The sequence below is a fragment of the Ambystoma mexicanum genome, chromosome 1q (genome assembly GCF_040938575.1).
Source record: "Ambystoma mexicanum isolate Mex_15411 chromosome 1q, UKY_AmexF1_1, whole genome shotgun sequence".
Taxonomy (NCBI): Eukaryota; Metazoa; Chordata; class Amphibia; order Caudata; family Ambystomatidae; genus Ambystoma; species Ambystoma mexicanum.
In genome coordinates, this window is record NC_090922.1 from 1,273,305,231 (window position 1) to 1,273,329,254 (window position 24,024).

A 24,024-nucleotide genomic window follows, 5' to 3' on the forward strand; every position below is an offset into this window, starting at 1 on the left:
GATGGGGATCCAAAGGCAAAACGTAATCGCCCTGTTCAGAGTCATTGAAGTAACTTTTTGTTTTATGGATTGTAACACATCATGGTCCTCTAAGGCAAGACTCTTTGTGTGAAAGAGACTTGGCCACCGAAGGCTCTGATATTTTGGAAATGAACTGTAACTTAGTGCTGGCGAGGCTGAGGAGTGTGCTGTGCTCAGGAGTCCCGCCATGTCCCGTGCTAAAAAGGTGGGGAAGGGAACCTCATTTTGAGAATACTTCTTTAATTTCTGATGAACATTATCCCACATTTATTTATTTTACTTAGCGATAAGGATTGGCAATATTCTTTTTTTAGTATAGACCCTTTTTATTTGACAAGATGCCACTAGGACCTGCTTACTCGCATCTTAGATTTAGGTTTGGGTTAGACATTTTTCTTGCCCATTAATACCATATAAGAAACACCCCTGAACTGTGATCACTTGTGTCTGTCTTTACTGTTGCCTCTCTTTGATCCTTTGTGTGTGCAGGTAACACCCACTCCAGTGAGAATGCCACTCCACAGAAAGATGTCCTGCAATGGGAATCAAATGGTGGCGTACCCTTCACAAAAGTACTAGTCTCACACCAGGGAGCTGCATGCCAAAAGAGCCTGTGGTGCTGTTGAAAAAGTAAGGGGGTTTAGTTAGTGTAGTCAGAGGAAGCTCAAACAAGCTGGAAGATGGTTTTCTCTCTTTATATCCCCTCTTGTCCCCTCCACTTCCTGTACCACAGACCTTGATGTGATGTCAGAAGTCCACTTGTTCCAAGCACAAGGATTGGACCCTTAATGAAGCTTAACAAAGGCTTGCTTTTAACTAATCACTTCTAGATCTTTGCCTTTAAAGGGAAGGGGTCTCCGATTCCTTCTCATGTTCGCTTTGGAACAAACAACTAAGGAAGGATCCAATGGACTTCTGCTGGGAGAGTTGACTTTCCAAAGCCCTCCAACATTGAGGTGAAGACTGCGTGTCCAAGGCCAATTCATGTTCTGTTCCCTACCCATTCCTGAGGTCATCCTGGTAAGCGACTCTTAAACATGTGGGCCAGCCTCCCTTAATTGGAACCATGAGAACAAGGACTGAACTTCTCCCTGAGACCCCAGAGTGGGACACACATTATTCTAAGAGCCAATATATCCTAGATCCCTGTTGCACATGTGGCTGGAACGATGCACCAGGTCCCCAGGAAGCTGAAATGGAAACAGGGAATAAATACAAAAATCTGTGTGCAAATGACCAAGGTATGACAAGAAACCAGGAAACTGACACCTACCGGTTGATAAACTGGGGAAAGACTCTTAAAGTGGAAGGCGAAGGACAGGCTGTTGAAATGAGTCCCCCAACTGAGGTGGTTTAAGTGATTTCACAGAGCCTGTGTTGGAGAACACCTGTTTGCCAAAAGGGTGCGAAGCAGGCACGAACCTAGAACCTTTTCTGAGCAGGGCTTCATGTGGATTAAAGCTCGTAGTTCAAGAGAAGTCCAGGAGCACAGCAAGTGCTAAGTGGTTCAGTTCATATCCGAAAATGCCAAAAACAGAACGTTAATACAAGAGAAGTCCGTAGATTATGAACCGAGGTCTGCAGCAATTCGAGTGATCCAAAACGTGAGAAAACAGGTCGTAGAGCCGAGGGATTGAGAGAGAGTATCCGTTACACAAGCTCAGGTCAGAATCCAAACAAACGCATGGTTCGTTGTAGTTCAAAGATGCCGTTAAACTGGGTATGGAAACAACTGAGAAGTGTTGGACTGCATGTTGGGTGTATTCTTATGCATAGTTGCCAGGGTAACATGCTCACATGATCAAAGCACATGTTTGCACAACCGTGTATGCAGTGCGTGGTTAGCTGGTGTTGAAGCGATCATGTGACCATGTTGACGCAATCATGTGACCGTGTTCGGTGCAAGCCATAGCATATCCATGCATATTGGAAGCGATGCAGTTTCCAAGGTAATTGCCAATTGACACGTGACTGGAGTCGCTATGAGTGCTGTGGACGTCGGAGAATAGTTCTTAAAGGGACCGTGTAACCTGGTTTCCACGTTGTTGCTGCCTAGATGGGTGACAAAGGCAGGTGGGTTTATGTGTACCCAGTGGGGGCTGTACCCTGGCTGGCCTATGTGTACCCTGTGGGGTTTGTGACCTAGCTGACCTATGATGTGTGGGTCGTGTGGAAGGAAGGAAGATAACTGGGCTATTGTGCATTTGGTCTCACCCTTTATTGCTGAATTCATTCTTTTGTATGCTCGGGAGCTGAAAGAATTAGGTTCTGAGATTATGAAAGTCCTGACCAAAGCTCCAAGCAATAAAAATATAATTAAAAGCAACGCTATATGAAGGGCCCTAAAAGACGAGGCAAGTGTTGACATAGAAAAAAGTATAGTGGCAGAACTAACTAAACAGGCAAAGACCAGCGATAAGGAACTTAGGGTCCGATTCTCATCATGGCGCAGTGAACGTGTTAAATAGCACCATTCACTGCGCCATTTCTTGACGCCCAGGCACCACTGCTATTCTGAAGTGGGCCTGGGCATCATTGCAAAGCAAAACAGTGCTTTGGCTGTAATCTGCTTGTTTCTAATGGAAACAGGCAGATTGCAGAATCTCGGCAGCATTTTCGTTAAATAAAGAGGGAATCGTTATTTAACGAAAATGCTGCCGGTCCGATACACCAAGTGAGCAGCTTCAACATTGCAGGATGTTGAAGCTGCTTACTGTGGTGTATAGGAAAGTGTTCATATACACCCGTGCGGTGTACATGAACACTTTCATTTACACCAAAGCCAGCAGCTTCAACGTTGCAGAATGTAACGTTGAAGCTGCTCGCATTGGTTTAAATAAAAGTGTTCCTATACACCCGTGCGGTCTATATGAACACTTTCATTTAAAGAGAGAAGCTTCAACGTTACATCCTGCAACATTGAAGCTGCTTGCTTCGGTGTACATGAAAGTGTCCATATACAATACGGGTGTATATGGACACTTACATTTACACTAAACAAGGCTTCTTGTGGCACACCTCCAGTTTAACGGCACCAAAAGGGTACCTTATATGTGCGCTAGTTTAGCGCACATATTAAACTGGAGGAGTGCCACAAGAATAGGCGTCCCAAAAGCCAGTTTACAAATGTGGTGGTTGCTAGGTTGGTTTCCAACCCATCCTAGCAACTGCCACATGTATTCCAAAAATGGCGCATTCCTTCCGACTTCAGAAGAATGCGCCACCTTCAGAATAGGTCTTAAGTACCGAAAAGGTTGTTAACCCTTTTAATGTCCTTTTCGGTACTTAACACCATGATGAGAATCGGCCCTCAGATTCAATTCACAATATGATGTCCTAGACACGGTTGATTGACCAAAGGAAGTGGTGAAAAGAATTTGGATCTGATATAATGGATTAGGAGAGGCCACCATTCATTTTTGTCGAAGCAAGAAGGGCTTTTGCACCCAGTAGGGGACGAAATATTTTCTCTACAAGAAACGTGGTTAATGAAGGATGTTGCCCTAGATGGCTTTGCATTTTACAGAATTAGGCCAGAAGAGGTCTAAAAAGCAGACCATTTGGTGGATTACTACTGGGTGTTAAAAATCATATGAAACTAACTGAATATGGTGTTTTTGTCAAGTGTCCATACATATTAGCTGCAACAGTCGAAATGAAGGTGACTGCTAAAGAACAGAGTTTACTCATACTAAATGTGTAAAACCCCCCCGAAAATAGATGTACGGTTGAAATTATAGAGACATAGGAAAACATTCTCGACAGCTGGAAATTGGATCAGCCGGGGCTCCATTCTTTATTGTGGGAGACTTGAACTATCAACGCTTCCAAGATACCCCGACTGACAACAAGGAACAAGTAGTGATATCAAACGGTTTCAGAGGGTCAATGATTATACACTATATGAATGAAAACAGTATCACTGATTGCTGAGTTCAGTGGGCTGAGTTCATAGGGGTAAATGGGTTGTACCAATTGTTTACAAACTGTAGTGGTCACTGCTTGAGGCAGTTTACATGGTAAGTGGGGGATAAATCATCATGGATCGATTATATATTGTTTCCGGATGGATTGTACCACCAAATGGGAAAATTGAATCTGATCTCTAACAGCTTAAGTGATCATGTGATCAATACATTCTGTTTGGAACTTCTCGATAAGGTCAAGGATATAACTATTGGTCAGACTACGATCAATGTGGTCCAAAATAGACTACATTTGACAGTGAAAAACATCAAAAAAATACAGCCTGCTTTAAGAGACTAATTGAGAACCACTGCCCAAATGGTATCATGGAGGTGCAAGACCTCCATTGGCTATCCAATGAGGCCAAACAGTTTGCAGAGAGCAAACAAAAAGGCTGTAAAAAAAGCCTGTATGATAGGAAAGTCTCTGATAATGTAATTGTTGAAGAGAAATGATTATTAGATAAAGATATAAGACAATTCATATTAGAAGATCTGAATAAGCTACACATATCTATCAAGATTGCAAATCAGAAAACAAGATATAAGAACTGCATAAGGTGACATAAAGGATCCACTTCGTCCAAACATTGGCTACTAATGCAAAATATGATTAAAGGGATTGATTATTGCCGCTTTTGGCATTTGCATAATGAATATACTACCAACAGAGAGGGTTGGGTGAAATAAATAAATTGCCTAACTGAAAGCAAATGGAAAAGACATATAAAACAAATGTACTTCACAGAGAGGAGTAAAGACAATCATACTATCCGTAACAAATTCACTCTGGAGAGCATATTCTGGGAAATAAAAGATAAAGAGTAATTGCTCAACTAAAAACATCAAGAGCCCCAGGCCCTGTTGGGATACCAGACATAATATATATAAAAATATCTGAGCTTTTGGTCTAAAATGTTGGGATCTATTTATAAGACGATCATAACAGGAATAATTCCAATTAGCAGGAAAGGTTCAATTCTAATCCCTATATTTGAAAAGGGGGCAAGAGATAATCCCACAAATTATAGGCTGCTAGCCATGACAGATGTTTGCTCTAAGAGTTTTGCAAAATTACTTCTCCCTGAAATAAATACCTGGATAAAACACAATAAACTACTATCTAATCAACAGAGCAGATTTAGGAAAAATATGTGTGTCTTATCTGAAATGATAGAGCACTATACATATGTTTTGTTGATTTCAAAGGAGTTTTTGATACAGTGGACCATAACCTGCTATGCGAAAAACTGTCAAAGTCCGCAGAAACCTCCTCCTGTGCCTCGATCAAATCTCTTTCTCTCCTTCTTCCCTTCTTACGAAGTTTGGGGTCCTCTTCAGTCTTCTCAGGCTTCTTTAGCTTCTTCTTTCTTTCAAAGAGGAAGGGACGCTCTCCCCCTGAGGCCACCTTGACATTGTTGTAAAAGCCGTCAGGCGGACCCAAGGGAGCTCGCCCCAAAAACCAGGGAAAAAGCCTAAAAGGCACAAAAAACCATGGGGTATCTCAGGCGGGATCAGTGTACAGAGTCCCCTGCTTGTTCCCGATGCAAGTTCTGTTTCTTGAAAAAATAAATATCCGTGATGCCAAGGATGGATGTCGATACCCAGAAATGGTGGGTGGATAATGATGACAAGTGCCAGGTGACAATATAAACAGAGAGGAAACTCTGGAGCAGGACAGAAGAAGGAAATATCCTAGGCACACCGGAAGGCTGGGAAGGATATGGACAGGAGCAGGGGGGAAAGTGGAGAAAGTAGATCCCAAGGAGAGAAGGGCCAAAAAAGTAAGAATCTGCTGAGAAGAGGGTAAGTAAAGGTAAGGAGGAAACGTCAAAACTAGGATATGTGGGAAGGCTAGTAGGAGCGAGCGAGGGTATAGTTAAGAAAATTAGAATAGGAGGAGGAGTACACAGAAGAAGACGGGCAGACGCCGAAGATGGAGGAAAGAGAAAGTCAGAGGAGCAGGATAGTAGAGCAAGGGATGAGACAGAAGAAAGAGGCCAACAGAAATAGCACAGATATTATCAGGAGAAGAGAAGAACAGGATGGAACAAGAGGGAAACAGAACGATTCACATGACGAGAAGAGTGTCAGCACGAACAACGAACGGGCACAGTCCGACGCAGACAATTCCAAAAGTTGCAGCGTGTCGGAAAGTGGGCGTGGCCGCCTTTAAACCTGCGCCGGGAAACAGCTAGAGAGCTGCACCCAATCCCGCGGCAGCTTAATACAGCTGCCATTTTGACCAAAGTTTCCACGGTCGAACCGTGACAAAAACTAAGAATGTGGAATATGAATCCCATGACACTTTATTTTATTGGGGAATTCTATACTGATGCTAAAGTTCTAAAGTTCTAATTAGGTTGGACCAAGAAGGCATCTTGAGAGACAATATAGCAACACAATTCGGATTAATACAGGTTTGCCCCTTGGCACCAACCTTATACAATGTATGTGTCTCAGATATGTGTAACCATCTAAACAATGCAATCATTTCCATCCTACAATAGAAAGACAAAATATTGGTTGGGTGGCTTATGCTGATGACACCCTGCTAATAGATAAAACTCTGATTGGATTACAAAGGAGTGTAGACGCTGTATGTAAATACTCCAGGAAGAACAGTCTGCCCATAAAACATCAGAAAAATTAAATAATGATAATTTGATAAGGAAAAAGAGGAATGATCCACAATGGAGATGGAAGATGGGTAATGAGACCATTCAGGTAGTGAGATCCTATATCTATTTAGAGATGTATATATTGGATACCCTGGAAATGAGTGAAATAAAAAGGCACATAGCAGTGAAAATGGAAAGAAGATCATGAGCAATTTTGAGCTTTATCAAGAACAAAGATGTTTTTTTCCATAGAAGGCTTCCTAAAACTGTATAAAACTTGCTTAATCCCCAGTTTCTACTATGGATTGGAAATCTACACTATGAAAGAAACTGAGTGGATACAAATAATTGAGGGAAAACTGTGGAGAAGAATCTTGCGCTTTCCAAAAAATGCAACGCTTGAGGGCATCAATTGTAAATTAGGAAATATCTTGTTGAAAACACAATGCAAGATTGCTAAGGGTCTATTTTTTATTCGAATGATAAGTGGTAGCAACTCTTATGATTCCATTTTCACAAAATATGAGGCCATGGTTTAACACTGCCAACCTGGGAATCCGCTATATGATTGGGTAAGGGAAATAGCTGGTTTATTTAGGGATATAGATTTTGAACTCACTACCCATTTCGGTCAATGAAAAAAGGTTGGTTAAATGTGCTAATACATGGGATAGAGATGATCGTATGACTAGATTTGGGGAAGCGAAGAAAATATATGTTGTATATCAAACAGGGCTTTCAAGTTGATATCCCATGCAAGTTTCTTATAAACCATTTTCATCACAGGGTCAGAAGATTTATCATATTACTTAGATTGGAATTATTATGCACACTATCCCATATTGGAGCGTGGAAGGATATAATCTACGAGAGGCATCTATGCCGCTTATGTGGTGAGGAGGTAGAGACACCTATACAGCTCCGTACAAAATGTAATAGTTTAAAGGAGAAACATGTTAAAGGTTTCCATAATCTAAGATACAAAATAGAGAACTACCAATTGGATCAAATATGGAGTTTTCTTTACTCCGGTGCAAGTACAATCATTAATTTTACTCTACATCATATGTTGACTGTAATTGACAAAAGGGTAACTATGAGAAGTGAGGTATGATTTAAGGTTATTTTGTGGCCTGATACTGCTGTAATGAATAACGTACGCATTTTAGATATTTATAGGAGTTATATGTGATGTTATTGATGTATTAGGAAACGTGATCAATCATAGGACATTATGGATGTTTTACCATGTAAATCAAAAATGTCACTATGAAGTGTTAATTGTTGAATGCATTGAAGTATTGAATGTACGTGAATTGAGATTTGATAATGAACTATTTTAAATATTTCCAAAAATCAGGTAATTCTATTTTAACGTTTTAAAAGTTGTAAGTAACCAATAAAACACAGAGAGAAAGAAAAAAAAAGAAGAAAAAAAATCCATTCTAGGGAATGTTATCTTGGTATATTCCCAAAATGAGTGATGCTGACATATGTTTCAAACATTGTGATACAAGTCATGACCATGTCAGTTACCTATCCGACTGTGTATTTCGCATGGTTCGTGTTTTCCTGAACTTCTGGGGCCATTTTAGGATAGGTTTGCACATGCACAAACGCCTTTTCTTTGTACTAAGTCACATTATTGCCAGTGCAAATACACTGCAGCAATGTGCCTGTTTTACAATGGTGCAATCCCATTGAACAAATCTTTGTAAATCAGGCCTGCTGCAAATTCACACAATTAGACTAATAGGTCACCAGAAGTTCAAGCACATTTTGCACAGTTCAGATCAGTCACTGCATACGTCAAACACGCATTGTATGAAATACTGCTTTAATACACCCTAGGATAAACAAAACGTGTTGTTTGTGATAATAGTGTACTTTCGCATGTGAACCAGTCTATTGTCGTTGTTGCTCATAGTTTATCTAATGTTAGTTTTTGCTGCATACAATACATTTTTTTAAGTGCTACTGCCGGGGGTCTATCTTTTCAGCAAAGTTCATGCCCAGTGGTTTGATAATGAATTCCCTTGTTTCGCGCAGAACACACTGTCATTTCCTAATTTTTGGGTATTAGCCTCTTGTGTGTGGAAGGGCAATCGAGACAGTTGAACTTAACGTGATGAGGATAAATAACGTATCAAAAGGCCTACTACCCTGAATATGCAGCCACCCAAAGAAAGGCAAATCTCTAATTAGAAAGATTCCATTAACATCACGTGGCTGGGAATCGAAAGCGGTCTGCTAAATTGTATGCGGTGTGATTCTTCAAATGATATATGAAACGTTAAGTATGTCTGCGTTTTGTGATAAACAGCAGGCGAGATGTGCTTTCTGCATGAACGGCCATGGAGATTCAAGGATCTTCTGGTCATTGAAAAGGCTTGATGTTCCTGAATACCGCTGCATAGCCAGTCTGAGCTGGCACTCGATATGTTCTGGTTCACTGTTCCTCCAATGGCAGTTCCAGGACTAAATGATCATAAATGGTTTCCTGGACGCACAATTCCATTTGTGCTCTATGAATAACCGGAGATATTGAACAATATTGATCGACTCATCTTTAAAAAGTTTCATGTGCATCAGTTTGCTCAACCATTAGCATTGGCTGACTCCATTTTTCTCAGTAAGAGCTTTATCATTCAGTGCACCAAAAGTGAAATCAGTCCCAAAAAAACATTATTATGCAGACTATAGATGTGTAATTTACTGAAGATTAAAAGGCTCCTGATTCAATAAATGATATAACAATGGCAAAGAAATGAGGAAGTCTTAATGATGCATGTGTCATTGATGCTACTATTTAAGCAAATAGAGCTGGGGGTGATTACCTCCTCAGGTAATGCCCTAGGGTCCATAGTTAGAGGCCTTTTTCTTGGGCCTTAACAAAGGCCCGGGGAATTACCTGAGGCAGTAATGACCCCCCTGGCAAAGGGCTTATTGCTATTAGTACCCTTGCCTGTTGGACAAGTATACTAAAAGCATTTTTTTCATTTGCAAGACGCTCTGGCTTTTTGCAACTGGAAAAAAAATGTCCGGCAAAAAAATCAAAACAAAGTGAGTTCTCCATTTCCATGGCGGCCATTGAAACTAGTTAAAAATAAGTAAACAGACAAAATGGCCGCCATGAAACGGGAGGAGGGACTATATGTAGTCCCTTCTTGATTTCCATGGTGGCGGCTCACAGATCGGGAGCAGAAACGCTGGGTGTTAGTGGCAGGGAGATAATGGAAATCTGTGGAAGGGGGAGCACTTACCTCGTTCCCTGGCGGGGAAAGATGATGGCCTTCAGCCCTCAGGAGGCAGAGAGAGGCTGGATTACCATGTGGTAATGCGCCCACCATTCTGAGCATCCGCATTAGCTGAGAGGCTGCCACAATCCCCCAGCCAGGTACTAATTTCTAATAAACTCATCCTGAAATCACAAAAATGTTGAGCACCCAAGGTGAGTATACAAGGAGTGGACAATGGCAACTAATGCAGATGATGTTGTCTGCTAACAAACATACTCTTTTATAGTAAATGAGAACATGTTTTTGAAGGATGGAATGAGATAGGTGTGCCTTGTGTATTTTTGCTCATTTATTAAAGCTGTGTTAAGGTTGAACTGGGCCCTTTTCTCTCCCCTGTCTCATACTCCACCTGTGGCATCCCACAAGGCTCTTTTCACTTGCCGTGGCTCTTCAACATCTACCTTGCCCAATCTGGGCCACCTGATCTCTTCCTTCTCTCTTCACTTGCAGTGTATGCTGACATGCAGCTCTCCTTCAAGCTTCCCTGTACTGCCTCCTCTTACACCTCTCTAATCCCTGTCTGATTGGTATTCAGGCATGGTGTGTTGCCAATAATCTCTGCCTTCATACCAGTAAGACTGAGATCCTGCTCAATGGGACCACAGTTCCCTCTTTCCCTCCTACCCTCTTGCCGCCCTCTATGGGCCCCCTCTCCTCACCCTCTTGTGAGGCAAAAAACGTTGGTGTCATCTCTGAATCCTCTCTCTCCTTCTCTACTCACATCGTAGACCTTGCCAAGAAAACCCACTATCGTTTCTAAGTCACTATTTAGATTTTTGAAGGACACCGAACCAAAAGACTGTTTTTTTTGCAGCCTACATACATCTAAATAATGACATTTTGTCACCCCTACCGCCCACCCTCTCTTTGCAGGTTTGCCCCCCAATATCCCCTCCCTCAGAGACCCCCGACTCCACCCCCCCAAAACCCACATAAACATGTACACAAACACGAACACCTAATTCACACACAAATACACGTGCACATATCAACGTACACATACTCTGTCGAGGCGCGCCTGTCAGCCCCTGCATGCACTCGTGTGCATCACAGGGACTTTTTTAAATTACTTTTTCCAAAATAGGAAGACTGCTCCATTTACTGTCCAATTTGCTTTAGAAAAAAAATGTCTGAAAAGGTAATGTTTTAATTTTGGCTATTAGCTGCTGCCCTTACTGTAGCACCACCTATAAGCCTACATTGTTTGCATAGGAAGGGTCATAAGAAGGGGGATGGTATGGGAACAGTTCAACACAAGCCTAAATGCGTTGTTTGGCTAATTCTACAACTAGTGGACGCCCATTTGCATGCTGTAGGCAGTGTCTTTTTTGTTCAGCCCTCTTTTAGCCCATCCCTGTCCATACCTCTGCTCCCACAGCTGACTAGACTAGTTGTTATGGAACTGCCACTGTTATTTGAAAGGTAATTGTTCATTGCAGCTGTAAACCAGCTCTTTTTGCAGTTAGATTGTTTTAACATAATTGTTCTACATTTACTTGAGTTATAAGCAAATTCTTCCTACACAGGGTTTAAACTCCCCAAACCTCCAATGTGCAGTTAATGGCACACTCTACTGCTAGGGTTTCATGACATCATTCTTATCATTCATGGGCAGTTGCAGAAACCATGTTGTTGTTATCTTTCAGCACATCACAGTGCAATTTCCCATTGTGCAGTGCCGTTTCATCTGATCTCACTGCATGACTTTCAGTTCCGCATCTCTAGCAAGGGTTGAATGTGCCTATTGGATTTCTCAACTCCTCTTCCAAGGAGGATTCTGTGATTACGTTTTGTAAAAGTGAATCCTGATTTGAATCAAAGACCGCATCATCAACAACATCCGTGTTATCTGCGTGTGAAACATGCAATCAGTCACACTTCGTAGTATGCACAGGTCCTGCCGAAGTGTGTGTGGATGTTGTATGCCTTTAGGTGTCCTTATTAAGGTTTACTGCTTAACTGAGCTTTGCCACACATGTACATTTCTCTGCTTCCTCTTCTCATTTTTACAGAGTTCTAAAGGGTTAGGCAGAAATTATTTTGCCACAGACACAAACTACGTAATTGAGTAGAGAGAAAAATACCTGGGCACGTGACGATCAAAGCTGTAAAGTGGCTATCCTTAAGCAAATGCTAGCTTTTCAACCAACACCACTTTGCATCTGGTGCATGCATTGTATGTGCATTTCCCTTGCATTGAACGTGGGGAAACACCTTTACATTAATGTCTGATCTATTTTGAATAAGATAAATCATTGTAACAACCAGCTTTATTCTTGTCAGGCCATTAGACTGAGGTGAACCTTGTCTTTAAAAAGGAGCTAAACTAAAACCATGTTGGGGTGGTGGGGTTACATTTCCCCTGAACAGGGAACCCCAAAATGGAATACTATAACAGGAGAGGCCTCCTCCAAGGGGCCACCAGCCTCAGCAAGGCCATTTGTCTAACCATGAGAAATGCAACTGTAAACTGAGGCCCAACAGACATGAAAGTGTTGGTGCTGAGGTGGCTTAGGGCTTCTAGACCTGACTTAACACCCATGTTTTAGAGCTCCTAAGAAGCTTGTCCTACCATATAAGAAATCCGCTGATGAATGTGCTTGTTTAATTCCCAATGCTAAACATGTTGCACGATTTTGCTTGTTAAACATCTTCATGTCACACATGTGGATGAGCATTATTTACATATGGGAACATACTAGCATGGCACAGTTCTGGACTCCTGTGCCCATCTACGAAGAATCCATCCCTCTCAGCTTCCCTCGTCGATTGTTTACACAATCTCGAGTATCCCCGAACCTCTGCACACTAGCTAGGTTTGTGTTCTATAACAACCAGTAAAATCAGGTATACTTCCCCAAAGTTCAATAGCAGATGTGTGTGCGTGTAAATTATATCTGAACTGCACATATCTGCATTGTGTTCGTATCCAAGTTTCACTCACCGTTCTTTGTTTCCTCTATGGCTCCCCATGGGATAAGACTTTCCAACATTCTCATTTAACACTGTCTTCGATTATGGGTCAGTCTTCTCTCTTAATTTATATCTTGGATGACTATTCTTTTTTTGTATTTTTGTATGTCCTTTTTTTCTTTTTAGCGTCTGGCCCTCTTCTTCATTACCACCTGACGTGTTTTGTTTGCCTAGGCCCCCAGCTCGCCAGTCTGTCGTTTGATTGCTTGGGTTTCCATGTTATCTTTCTCCATCCCTTTTTTTCAATAATCTCTTTTTTTGTAGACACGGTCACCCACTCATCACCTCTCTGCAAAGCGCCTTTTACTCGAAACATCCCTGCTATGCAAAAACCTTACTTTTTGCTTTGTTCCCTTAATTTATGTTCCACACCCACAGCCCATGGACCATTTATTTCACCCCCCAGTTCTATTAAACACCCCCTTTGCTTTCACATCTTCACTCTTCACATTTTGCTTTCTGCTCTGGTCTCTGCTTGTCCCATGTCAATGTGGGCCTACTATTTTGTTCGAAAATCTGTTATTCATGAAATGCAGTTTGAAACTCAGCCAGCATGTTTTGACAAGTGGGGCTTAGGGAGTAGGGGAAATTGGAGTGCAAAGGATCATAAGTAAACCACACGCTTAACTATAGTTCCCTGACAGGAGAACCCTCAGATTACCTCAACAAATATCATCGACATTGGCGCCAGTGCTCTACTTCTGCGGTGCTGAGATCTAATCAGAGAGGAATTGCCTTAAAATGAAGTAGCACAAACAGGGACATCGAGTACACGTTTTCTGTACATGCAGTAAGGACTGTGAAAGCACTATTGCTGAGTCCCTATAATTCCCCTCAGTACAAAATGCTAGAACATGCTTTAGCTTTGTAAATATCTAAAGCCTCAACAACAATCGTGTCACGAAACGAGTTTTAAAGGTTCCATGTGTTAATTCTGCCATGAAAATATTGCGATGCAAAAATATCGTCATATTTTTGCTGCAAAATTCACACATGGACCCTGCGGGGGACTACCCCCGCATCAACCCCGGCTCCCACATAATATCACCACCACAAATATTGCCTATGGCGAACCAAACGGCCATATCTACGGCGATACTTTTGTTGGGGATATTATGTAGTAATACTGTTTTAAAAACATTCATGAGGGGATTCAGAAGGCTTCATTGAAGGCATACTTTTTTACCTATAGGGCCTATAGGGCCTAATGATTGCTTTTACGGGTACAATCCCTGCTGTGCTAATGTCTTTACCAAGTCACTAACAATCTTAAATGTTCGACTTTTGTGTTACTATCATAAGCTGTGGTTAGCTAGCATTGACCACTGAATCCTTACTGAATCAGTAGGGCTCCAATGCTTTTGATAGTCTAATCAGTGCCATCCTTTGGGGCCCGTGGGCACAGACACATTTAAGCTCCAACCCAAACTAAATTAATTAAGGGATTCAGAATCTGTAGTCGGACTCCCAGCTCCCCTTCATCCCTCATTGTCACCTCAACTCAAAGTCTGAGGCTGCCCTGTATTTAAAAGCCTAATTCAAGTCCTCCACTCCCTTCATCCTTGCTGGATACAGAATCTTAAACAGGTGGCCTTTCCAGGGCAAGATTAGCAGTCCACTGAGAGGGGACTTGGGTTCTAGAATAGCAACAGGACACATTTTAATAATAACAGCCAGGAGAAAGGTATAGAGATTGTAATATTAATGCAGGAAACCGATCAGTAGCTGTTTCTCCCCCCTTATCTTCTTTCAACCACATGTGCCTGGTAATGACGTGACCAGACCACTGCTCTCGAGTCTGAATTTCAGGGATTTATTGGTGCTTGGTTGTATGTGTAATTGTAATTCAAATGAAATGACTGCTCTTGGGTCGGGGCAGTAGTGCTCTAACACTTTGTGTGGCCTATTGGCATTCCAAGACCTCATGACCTATTCTCATGCCTTTGTTCTTCAAAGGGCACATCCCTTCCTGTTCTTTCTTCAAATAACATTTTGTTCCCACCACATTCAGACCATGCAGCTGGATACAATCAGTGCTTATCTGTGTACGATGGGTGCCCCTGACCTCTGCTTCTCTCCTGGGGAACGGAAAGGAAATTTGTTTTTGGAGCTGAGCTAAAACGGAGCCACAGCTCAACATCAGGGATTACATTCTATTCTGTTCATCGTGTACTAGGCTTTAACATCCAATATGGCAACACTTCTGCCATGTAAAAGTACATGTGTTGCTCTTTCTGTGTTGCTATATGTGAGTAACTGATATCTGTCAAACCTAACTAAAACAACACATGCGCCTTCTACAGCACAAACCTTAGTCTTCTCCCACAATGGTAGGTGCAAATAGCTTTTTCTCAGCTTGAACCGTTATGCCTGACTGGAACCCTGTACGTGCATCCCAACATAATCTAGCGGTTCCATGTATAGGTTCCATATCACTAAGGATAGTATTGAGTCCTTTGGAACCTTACGGGTAGCAGGGAGGTTTGTTGTCTGTATGATAGGCAGAATGAGAATCAATTGAGAACGGTGCATAGAAGGCCATTGTTTTATCCAAGGAGACTGGTCAGAGTTTAACGGTCGACCATATTGAAAACAGCAGAAATGTTTAGAAAGACTAGGACGCAAGAGTCCCCTTTATCCATGGTATGAGAAGACAGAGGGATAAGATGATTTATTCACGGTCACTGTATCATTCAGCAACAAATCTGGGATATGAGCCTTAACGCTTGGGATCTACCGTCTTCCATGTTTCTACTCAATCTCTGATCTTGACTAACACTTAATGCTCTTCATTTGTGTATGCTACACATATTTACAAACCTCGTTCGGATGACCTCAGCTCTAGTGCTGCACCATCCCGATTCTTTGTTGGTTATTATACTTAGACTATCTGATGCACATCTGTTCTTTTATAGAACAGTAAGTGTCTCTATCATCCACGATTACCAATCTCAGAATGAGTAAAGGCTAAATCAGCCTAGTTGAAATGTGGTACTTTGGTGATTGGGCATATGAACCAAGATTTCGGGTTCATGGTGATATTTTCGAATGCCATAGTTTCAAATGGCAAAGTATCAAATTAAATGACATCGAAAAATTGTTTTTTTTTTTTAAAAAAATGTAATGGGGGTCCCCCCAACCCCTGTTTTATTTACCCGTTAACACCCATTTTTTTCAAAACATTTTTCATTCGAAACTATGTTTTCGAAAAAAAATGACTGGATACCAGATTTCTGTATCAAGTGCTTAACAAAATGAGCTATCATCTGAGTCATAGGGACACTCAAATGTATTACTATGCAGTATGTTTATTGTGCATGCACAATATATTCATCACAGAAATGTGAAAACACTACACAACTGTGGCTACAGTGAACCCATAAACTTCATATAGTACAGTGACCACAGACTAAATGACAAGATTAATTGATCAGATTGGAACATACTTGCCAACAACAGACCAGCACAATTGCAGTATGTAATATCATGATATTTTATTTATGATTTGTAAAAAATGTACACCAGCTTTATTGAATAAGGTAGCCTTGACGAGACCACTCCCAAGGTGGGAGACCAGGACAGGTGTTCCTCACATAAATCGATCTCTGCCTGCCCTCAAAAGAAGTATGCCCCTACTCCCAGCATGCAAAACACGATAAATGTATTATCCCAAATTCGTTATCAGTTTTATTCTGTTTCATCCCCATTATTCCTCCTTCTCCCATTCAATATAGGGCGGAAGCAACAACTGGAAGCCAACACTGTTACAAACAAAACATTCATCATCCACACTTCTCTAACAGGGACGGAAGCTCTTGGCTAAATGTGTGGACTTGCTTTATGCTTGTAGAAATAATTTCAAGGTCTACTCCAATACTATGCACATAACACTGCTGGCTTCCTCTATTTCTGCTTTTTTTCATTTTGAACAGTTCTAAATATATGTATTTTTATTTGCCACAACAGGATAGCAACTGAGTTTGTAGTAGAATGTCTTGGTGTGTGTGAATCAAAGTGGCAAATTGCTAACCGTGATCAATTTCTTGCTTTTTAGGTAACAGATATTTATTTCCTGCAGTTCATTTTGTGCCTACAAAGGGTTAAACCATCTCTAGTGAATACCTGTGTGCATAAGGTCATACCTTTTATTTAATCCTGTTCATGAGGGATTCAGTGGATTACACTGGCTTGAATAATTGTGACACATGCACAATTGGACTACATGCATTCCCAATCTGTGAGTAAAAGCAATGTGTGGCGGTTGGCCATGTTGGGCTTTATTGGGCTACTTTCTAGGTGATATAATATGTGTGACTTCACATCTGTTCGTTGCACTGAGTGAATGGCAAAGCCAATAGTTGTGGGTCTTATGTAGTCTCTTGTGAGGAACTGCCAACAAGTACTAACACCATGCCCTGTTTGTGACATTGTATGGCCATCTTATACCATTATGCCAGTAGCTCGTCAATACATACAAGCTAATTAGAAGCCAGTGCTTGTTTTACCTCTGTGTTTTGCCATGTGCAATTACTCGGGTCAGGTCTCCACTAAAATAAGAAACTTAGTTTACACTGTACCATTTCAAGGGACGTGTGTCGCATAGCTCTGAGATGGCCCCCGTTGGAAGAGAACCATTCATGGATGAATTGCTATCTAGGGGGAGGGGGGAGCTGCACGTGATGGTTTTTAAAGTTTTATGATTTTTTAATGAACTGAGAGAATTAATGTTTTTGCTAATTTAATACTATTGGTTGCTTTCTATACTTAGTACAAAAGGCTTTGTGAGCCATAGGTGCAAATAAAGGTCTATTTACGTGTTTTTCTGTCTATCTGTCTATCTATCTATCTATCTATCTATCTATCTATCTATCTATCTATCTACCTATCTTCTATCTATCTATCTATCTATCTATCTATCTATCTATCTATCTATCTATCTATCTATCTATATCTATTTGTCTATCTATCTATCTATCTATCTATCTATCTATCTATCTATCTATCTATTATTCGATCTATCCTTTTCTCTACCCATCTGTACATTTGGATGTATAGATACATGATAAAGGTGGAGTCTGTGGAGGCTTTTTCAGTATGTAACATGTATTTTTAAATGCAAAAATAGATGCATAATTAATCATTGCTAGTCTGACTCTGTGCATGACTTTCTTGATGTGCACTTGCTATTCACACGAAGTCTCACATCAGTACCCTGATGCTGTGTGATTTTCGTTTCTCAACAGACACCCCTTGAAGGAGCTCAATGATTGGATTCGTCATTCCAAAACACACATCTGGCAGCAGAGCAACGGGTGAGCTACCAAGGCATTTTGACTCGTATGTGAACAAATGTAATCTTTTTTCAATGACACAATTTGCTAATGAAATGTGCTTGATTGCAACACACGTCTGCTGACATAGCTCTCAGAGAGTGATTGATAGTGACCGTGCATAATGGCAGTGGCCACAGAGCACAAGTCATCACTTTATCATGACAGAAGACTTTGGACCTCATTGTGAGTCTGCCGATGCGCTAATAACGTGCTGATGATACTTCATAGCGGCTTGTTAACACACCAGCACACTCTAGGTTTGCTGGTAGGGTTGTGGATTTACATCCGGCTCTGAGTTGGAGGTATATCCGCCACCATACAGCAAAAAACTGCTGGTGTTACTGTCCCGGTAATACCATTGAAGGTAACACCAGAAAATCCCACCAATGGGTATTTACCAGTGTTTCCTTCACATGGAATCTGCCGGTAATTCCGTTGGTTTCCAAGTGACGGAAACGGTATTACAGTTTGCCGGTATTCCACTGGTATTACATAGCTCTAATCAGGCCCATTATGTCACTTCCTCTTGACACCTTTCGTTTCCTCTGTCTTACGGAGAACATAAGGAAATGACGTTCATCGGTTGTAGTACATTGTCATGGATCTCCTGTTTGGGAATTGACATTGGTAAACGTATTGGGGAAAACTCGAATAACTGGGGTGATTCAGCCTTGATGTGATCACGGACATTGCTATTGGTTCAGGAGGAACCATGTGCCTTAGGAGGGCCATGTGGGTGTGTGATGGCTGCCATCCTCCCACAGGGTTCTAAATAATCACACTGCCTCAAATTGTTATCCTACAAGTGATTTTGGTATGGTATCAAAATATTTTTTTTTATTTTTCAACAAAAAATGAATCCTAGACATATATGTTTTTGTTTTTTTAGCAGTGGTCGGTCAGCACTAGAAGGATTCATTTTACGATAACTTAAGCTGTGAATTCCATTGCATGTTCTTGACTGAACACAAAACTCTGAAATGGCCAGCCTTTATATGCTCGTCACCTCCGATTTTCTGGGAAGATACTTCAATAGGTCTAAATTTGCCCAGACATATTTATGGGTGGGTTTGTAGATCGACAACCACCCTGCTGATCTAACAATTCCCACTAACTGGCTGTGGGAAAACTGGCACATTAACTGTTAATTGCCTTATCTTAAAACCAAAGTCATTACATTATGATGAATTTGGCAAAAGGGCCCCTATTCTGTGTATGGTAGTTTTAATACCACTTGAGCTGAGATCACGTTGTCTAATTTCAGAATCGATTACAGAGGGCGTAATGAATGGGGTACACAAAGCATGTGTACACTGTGCTACACGTTTATGTGTATGCCATGCCACTCCATACTTTAGTGGCATTTTACAAACACGTGGCAATTAAAACACCCACGTGTTCAAACTACCACTGTACTTTTAATAAGGCCATAAAGGTCCACGTTATTTTCACATTGTACCATATTGTACCACATTTCTACTTGTGCTTGACAAATGGTCATATTTCTCTCCTGCATCCTGAACTTTCTACGACACAAAAAGCCTTTATCGACAATCATGTATTTTAAGCGAGTATTTATTCCTCTGACATGGCCACAGGCTAGTAATTGATTAATTTGTCTTGTCACTGCAGCATGTTTTATAGAACAGAAACATGCAAGAGAAGGATTAAACGACTGCAAAACATACATGTTAATGTGTTTGTGAGCCTGTAGTGTGAACTGTGCTTCAAGGATTAGCATACACCATTTTACAGTGAATAATTTAGGAAGCTTGCATAGAGAAAAGTTGCTGAATATGGAGCAGACACTCTCTTACTTAGTGGTTTACCCTTTTGAATTTTTTGTTTCACTCTTACATCATAGATTATTGTAGAAGACTAATGCTACTGTTCGCCCATGTCTAATGCACACCTGCTCAGAGGAGACAACAAAGCGTATTGTTGATTGTCATACGTTCTGATCACTGTTGCTGTGCTTGATTAAACCCTCTCTAAGTCATGATAAATCGTGCATGATCCTTCACCCCCTGTCCTCATCCATCCAACTGCTGAGGACAACTATACATCACTGCTTATAACATGGAACACAACATGCATTGCTAACTCTGCTCACAGCCTACAAAGGCTCACTTCTGACACTGACCACTGCCCTTGGCTCAGCCAATTCTCCTCATTTCACTAATCTGATTTCCTCTCTCCGCTCATGCACTCGCAAACGTTCCACAACCCTCCGGCCATGCCTCCCTTTAAGTACGAGGAACATCACCTGCCATCTCTCTGCCTTAGTCATCCTCCTACTGCCAACTGGCATCTACCTAGCCTGCTACAAAAGTCCACTGTCATAGCTCTCCTAAAAAAAAGAAAACATTGCAAACCCCAACCATTTTCCATCAAACACGTTTCTCTCCTACTGCATCACTCTAAAATCCTCAAAATCCATTATAGGGGTCTGTGTTGTACCTCAGTTCTTCACCGGGCCTATAAAATGAGTACCATTGAGTTTGGTAATGAAGAATGCCTATTAATAGGTGGAAATATGCCTCAGTGTGTATGTGCCATTCATAACTGCGCATATCATATTTCAACTGCACAGTAAACTATCTCAAAGTGCACTCATTCTGAGACTCATCTGGATTCCAGGCCAGACATACCACTGAGACTACTCTCACTGATGTTTCTGGCCTTTTAACCACTGACCACCGTTCCTCCATCGTCATTCTACTAGACCTCTAGACAGCCTTTGACACTTTGGCTATTACCTGCTTTTCCAGAACTCTTATTTCCATTGGTTTGAAGGATGCTGCAACATTTCACTAGGTGGCCACATATCCCCCCGAATGCTCCTTCTCTCTATCCAATGGAAATACAGCACCTTCTACTTCACAACACACCCTTCAGGCATTTACCAAGACTCAATTCTAGGCTCACTCTTCTTCACCCTATACACTACCTCCCCAGTTACACCCATCTCCTCCTTTGCCTTTATCTATTAACTCATTCTTGATGAAGCTGAGTTTTTAGTTTTATTTCACCCTTCACACCTGTATTCTCTGCAATTAGAACCAAGTGCCTAACCACCATCTAACGTTGGATGACACCATGCTGCTTCATGCTGAACTCTTTCAAGATGACAATCTCCTTTCTCCGAGTCTGCAGTAATAACCCTACTCTCACTTGCAATCTCCTTTCAGCCGATCTTCCAGCGATGCCTCAGAACATTTTGTTTCTTTTTCACAGTGTCCAAAACCTCTTCCAGGTCATTAAAACCTCTGTCAACACAACTACATTTAACCTTCGGAATGGAAAGATCTTCCTACACCTCACACACTACTCAACTAAATCTCTACTCAAGTGCTGGACTAGTGGACCAGCCCATTCTTTGCCTTGGTCTCTGCCTCTACTCCTCCACCTCCATCAACATTTGAACATTCTCATCTGTTTGACACACACCTTTTTCACATATCCTCCACCATCTCACTCTACTATCTCAATGCTGGATGGTTCTCCAAGAAAAGTCTGTCCCTCTTTATGTTCTTTTCTTTACTCCGGACATACGAGCTATTTATCAGTTTACAGTTTCAAACAAGGCTCAATTTCCACCTGCTGCCCATGGTAGAACTGGTTATACTCTTTCCAGGTGTACCTTAGGACTACGTTTCAACAAACACCAAAGGAGTGCCTTGTGCTGTAGGTACGTGACTAATATGGGTTGAGAAGCTGGCTTAGAGGAAGAGTGGTCTATTGTAAACTGGTAAGACCAAGCCTTGAAAAAACTCAAGGCACACTTTGGTAACAAATGAAATGTAATTCTTGAGGGATATACATTTTGGAAAATTATAAAGAGTACGGGGGTGGGGTGGATAAGTACATTTGCTCAGAAAAGATTAATGTCTACCTTTAAATTCACGGGGGTGCTCAATAAATATACGTGGGATCAGTTTGTGAAGTGGGCTTTTAGCACCAACGTGCAAGTTATTTTATGGCAGGCCAACTTGCAGTAGCCATGAGCATGGGCAGCCAGATTTATAAAGCTTGATATATGATATGGCATTTATAACGCGCCTATACACAAGTGTTTCAAGGCGCTTTCACCTTACTGTGTAAAGATATTGATACCGTGAAAAGCACATTGAAACAGGATCTTAGTGTGTGCTGTGTGCAATAGCAGGAACAGGAAATGAAAGCAATAGAAAGCATAACAGGCCAAAGGCCTAGACAACTGTTGGTCTAACAGAAGGTGTGGCATAATGACTAATAAGGCAACAAGGAACCGATGTGGGGGCACGGGGCATGTGTAAGGATATGCAAAATAAGTACACAATTGAATGAACATGTTGGCAGTGGCACACAGTACCGATGGGTTGGTGCAATGATGACATGTGGAACTAGCATTGGAAGGGACGAAGTTAAAGGACCCAAGGAAAATGGCAAGTGTGGCTGGTGGAGAGATTGAGAACTTGCTTGATTTGGCACTAAAGTACTAGTTAGAAGCATTCACCAAAGTTATGAAAGTGACATAAACAGTTACATGTCAACAAACATCAGGTAATAAGATTTTCAAATTGGATAACGTCTTATAGGAAACTGCTCATGGGAGCTCACTAGGTACCCTTTTGAAAAGTGGGCAGGTGTGTGTCTGTGGGAGGAACGCAAGTGGAAGCTATGATCTAAGGCTGCCATCGGTGGTAATTGCAAGAGTTGCATAATGAGCACCCTGCAATTTAGTTTACTTGAATTCAATGAAATAGTTACAGACCTATACCTAAATCTATTAAGACTTGGCTCAACTCTCAGCAGCAGGAAGCTTGTTAAAGATGAAAGTCGATGTAGTTTCTTAGTGCAGTCATGTAAGATATCCTGTCGTTGTTGATTGTGGATAAGTTGGTTTAGACAATATCACCTGAAACTCAACATACATTCTTTGCCACTTGTCTTAGTCTTATTTGTGAAAGCCGGACAGAGAAGCAAACTATACACTTGGCACTTTCGTGAAAGAAGCTATGCTAGCTATGCTATTTTGGGGCCAGATTAGTTAGTCACTTTTCTGAAATGTTTTAAAATTGTGTTTGGTGTTTCCTCTTTATATGTTCATCTGAGAAATCTTAAATAAAATCCATGATAATAATAAAAATTATTTCACATTTTTATAGTGCTACGAACCCTCAGGTATCTGAGTGCTGCTTATTATTACCCACGGTGTGTGGTGCTCATTTATCGACCTCGGAAGGATGAAAGGCTGAGTTTGGCCCCACCGGGAGTCGAACCTACGTTAGCAGGCTCAGCACGGATGTAAAAGTGAGCGCTCTACTCACTGTGCCACTTGACCGGCTTATGATCGTTATGAAGCCTAAATATAGAATGGAGTGTACATCCCAGAGCACCCTTGCGGTTGTTGGACTTCTCTTAGCATTCATTCATCCATTTACACTCGACACCTTATGGATGCTTAGATGTCCAAAAGGTTGGGAATACATTTGGTGTAATATTCTAGCGAGGTAAAGAAAGACTTCAGATGGTCTTTGTCCTCATGAGTCGGAATGTTCAGTTTGCTGTTCAGACATTCCTTTGCATTGATTTGATGCCAGTCTCACTGAAGTTTAGTCCAGATATGTGTACTTGTTCTGCTTTGATCAGAAACCTCTCCGTTTGCTACATGAACCCCTTTATAATGCCAGAGTATAAAACATATCCGGGCTAGCCCACCAACGTAGGCCAGTCTTGCCACATAAAAACACAATGGGCATCAACAGCAAAGCAAACATGAATCATATGTGCTTCACTATTGATGGATATAAAAACATGCAATGTCATG

The 24,024-nt window shown here is 41.3% G+C and overlaps 1 protein-coding gene across 15 annotated transcripts in view; it reads left to right on the plus strand.

Annotated features, from left to right (window-relative positions):
- The window catches only part of DAB1 (DAB adaptor protein 1), a 4,845,894-nt gene that overhangs the window by 1,418,442 nt on the left and 3,403,428 nt on the right, over nt 1-24,024 (plus strand). For all 15 annotated transcript variants that reach the window (XM_069642094.1, XM_069642098.1, XM_069642099.1 and 12 more), the window contains one exon: nt 18,123-18,191. The gene's annotated coding sequence lies outside the window, so the exon portion shown is untranslated. The remainder of the gene's footprint in view (nt 1-18,122; nt 18,192-24,024) is intronic.